Raw genomic sequence first — 3844 nt, forward strand, 5'->3', positions numbered from 1 at the left:
GGGACCTGTAATAATAGAGACCTTGGGGTGTGGGCGTTGCTACTGTGGGATTAGCATTGCAGAGAAATGACCTGCCCCTCTCTAAAAGGTTAAAAAGTTTTCAGTTCGAATATTGGTGTACCTGGAACATTGATTTTGATTCATTTTTGAGATTAGTTGTTACAAAAAAATTACCTAAATCAACTGCATAATATTTTAAAGTACTAATAAATATAAAAACACACCTTTTCCTAATACTACTAAATTACTGTTTAGAATAGTATTAGGAAACATAATATATCACATGGCTTTAAGTAATGTAAGTTATTTAAAATAAAATTTTAATTTTATAAATTTATAAAATTAAAATTAAATTTAAAATAAAATAAAATAAAATACAAATCTCTCACATTAATAGTAATTATAAATGAATAGAGTCTTTTCACATTTCCAAGTAATCCAAAATGTAAAGTTTGGGATGAACTAGAAATTTTAAGATTTGGAAAGTTGACATTTAACTTTTTAGCTGAATGATCAGTAAAATATAATTACATTCAATTTAGATTGAACAGATTTTCTTTTTCTGAGTGATGCATAGTTTAGCAGCTCTAATAAAAACATATTTAATATGGATTTAGTAACAATATACAGTTTGTCAATTTTATGTTTAAATGCTGCTCTTTTTACTTTCTAAGAAGGCTCTTATAAAACAGGAAAAATGTCACTATTAAAAATCTCGTTACCTGCTCTCCCCCAAATGTAAGGTAGTCTTTTGCACCACTTTGGTCCTTTAAAAACTTCGCTAACTCATTTTAGTTCTTTTTTTTTTTCTCTTAAATTTATTTATTTATATTTTTAAAATGTTGGTCCTATATATACATTTGCGAGCACATACATTTTTATTTATTTTATTTTATTATTTTTTTTTATCATTTTTGGGTATGTGACCTGTGTCTGTTATCCCCTCTGTCCACCCCCAACCACACCGACAATACAATGTAGCTCCACCTCCCCCTGCAAAGACACACTAAATAATGGGGAAATCTTACATATAAAAAAAAAGAGCTCTTATCTACTAGAGATAGGAACTCATAGTTGTTTACAATGCAGGGGTATCTCCTACCTTGAAAATATGTCATGTGGAATCACTTAGACCTCAGATGATTAGATGCCAGTCATCCAGCCTTGAACCCTGGATCCCAGACATAGAATCGACACAGGTCTTCACAACAGCTGCAGGAAACAAACTCCATCCAGGACAGCCTTAATACTGCGGGGTCAACAACAAGGGCCAGCGCTAACATGATATCCTGACAAAGAGGAAAATGTGAACAACTTGACCTTAGAACAGATTAGCCTACACTACCAGCTAACGACAAGACAAAACCAGAAGACTCGGCACCCTTTGGTAGGTCCAAAAGCCAAGATCGTGACTTACAGATGACTGGCTACTAGAACCACGACCAGACAGTATACATCTTGGGACCAATAAAAAAGCCCTAGTTTAGGGATTGAACTATGACTTGCACAATAAGCATAATCCCCAGTCCCAAAGGTCTGACAGAGACAACTGCAACAGAATGGGCCTTCTGGAAGCACAAAGAAAGACGCTAACCTAGGTGCCATCCTAGGTTCAGTGCAAAGACCAAGGTCACCAACCACAGAAGATGGACTAAAACGACACTGAGGTAACAGAACCTCTAGAACCACAAAGACTGACTTCACCATAATCTGTGCAGATACTGAGACCTCTAAACACAGAGCTCTGAGTGTATCACCCTGGACAGAACAGAAGTCTTCCACACACCAAAAACACCACCGGGAGAATAAATGATCCTGAGCAAAGTCTAGAGCTGATCCCATGACAGTATACTCCAAGGACGGAAGAAACCCCCATATTTCTTAGGCCATGTGAATTCCTTTTCGAATGACCCCAATATTTACTGTGCCAGGACAGGAGGGAAAAAAAACAAAAATGCAAAAAGCACAAAACCTTGGTATTTTATGTATATATGTATATATATACATATATATATCTTTTACCTTCATTTATTATTGTTATTATTATTTTTATTTACCTATCTATTTTGGTCGATTTCTCTGTTTGGGTGTGATTATTGAAATCGTTGTCCCCAATTATACTTATTTTTTTCTATTCTTTTCTTTTCCTTCGTTATGTGCTATGCCATGTTTCTTATTTCAAGACCATGGCGTGTTTTTGGTTTGTTTGTTTGTTTTTGTTTTGTTTTTTGTTTGTTTGTTTTGCTTTGTTTTTCGTCTGTTTTTTGTGGTGCTTATCGATATAGCTGGAGTCCTCACTGGATAATTGACACTTTTTTTTGGTACTGGTGGAGTGTTTCACCTTTTTCTCTCCTTCATCTCCCAAATCGATGATGAGAGCCTCTAGAAGGATTCCACCCATTTTGGGAGTATTAGACTCTTACCCCAGTTTATTTATCTCCTCCTTTTCAGGTAAAAACACGCAACTTGAACTAGCTAGTCCTGCCTACAGTTAGAGGGGGAGATAAGGGAGGCATCAAGACCAAACAGGTGCAAGACTACTAAGTAGTGGGTTGGATACAGAGGGGACCACATATTCTAGCCGCCCTGGGGGTGAGGGAAGAGGAAATGGGAGGTAGGACAAAAACGGAGGGGTAGGGAGGGCAATTTGGGGATGGGAATCCCCCCTGATTTTATGTAAATATGTACCTAAAATGTTATCGTCAACAATATGTAAGACACTATGATCAAAATAAAAATTATATTAAAAAAATAAAAATCTTATGTATATATGAATCAGTAATTATATTGATTATTTCCTATTATAAAACTAAAATATATGATGTTACTGCAAATAGCCCTAAATAATCTCAATAAAATAATTTATAATAATTTAGTCTCAGAGAATAAGAAAGAAGGTGTGAATAATCTAAAAATTTATTTATTATGTATTTTGTAGAATTGTATTACAAAGTCCAGTTAGATACCCTAAAAGTCTTTTAGTTTGAATTCACTTTCAAATAAAATTATATATAGTTTGTCAATTTTATATTTAAATGTTGCTCTTTTCACTTTCTAAGAAGGCTCTTATAAAACAGGATAAAATAAAGTCATGAAATTTTCCTATACATGGATGAACATGGAAACTATTATGCTGTGTGAAATAAGTCAGAGGGAAAAAGATACATACACAAAATAATCCCATGCATCTATGGATTTTAAGAAGGACATTTGGGATATTGGTCATGGGAATGTTGCACTGGTGAAGAATTTTATATATATATATATATATATATATTAAAAATTCAAAAAAAAGAAAGAATAAGGCCTCCCAATTCTTACCAAAGTCTGTGTTCTTTACATTGACTGTCTAGAAAGAGGAGGTACAGTAAATGCACTCCATATACACCTCAATACAGGCCCTTTACTTGGTCTGTATTATGAATTGGGGGACAAAAATTATACTAGCTTTTAGTAATTAAAAACGGTATAAACATCAGAAAATATTAGATGTAATAAATAAATGTGAAAATAAATATTATAAAATGATTTAATAAGGCCCATGTCAAAATAAACCACAAATAATTCTTATATATATATTTTATTTATTTATAATCTTCATAGGGAAAACTATATTTTGTCTACATACATTTTCCCCTTAATGTTAAAATGTTGTTTCTATTATATCCTTTCCAACTTAAGACCTCCAGGGAAAACAAAATGAAAGCCTTTCTAGCAAGATTTGACTGTATGTAATATATAGAAAAGTCTTCACATATTTTAAAAAAAAACTAAATGCTTGCACGTTTATCCCGATAGTCTCTGGTCAAATAAAGGCAAATAAATCTAAAAGCTGCCCTGTTGC

At 33.3% G+C, this 3844-nt stretch overlaps 1 non-coding gene across 1 annotated transcript; it reads left to right on the forward strand.

Annotated features, from left to right (window-relative positions):
• The first annotated feature begins 3304 nt into the window (after window positions 1-3304).
• Window positions 3305-3437, forward strand: LOC126005244 (small nucleolar RNA SNORA51). Its single transcript, XR_007494412.1, has one exon. It is a non-coding gene; the product is annotated as a small nucleolar RNA SNORA51 (small nucleolar RNA).
• The last annotated feature ends 407 nt before the right edge of the window (window positions 3438-3844 follow it).

Source organism: Suncus etruscus, chromosome 3, assembly GCF_024139225.1.
Source record: "Suncus etruscus isolate mSunEtr1 chromosome 3, mSunEtr1.pri.cur, whole genome shotgun sequence".
NCBI lineage: Eukaryota > Metazoa > Chordata > Mammalia > Eulipotyphla > Soricidae > Suncus > Suncus etruscus.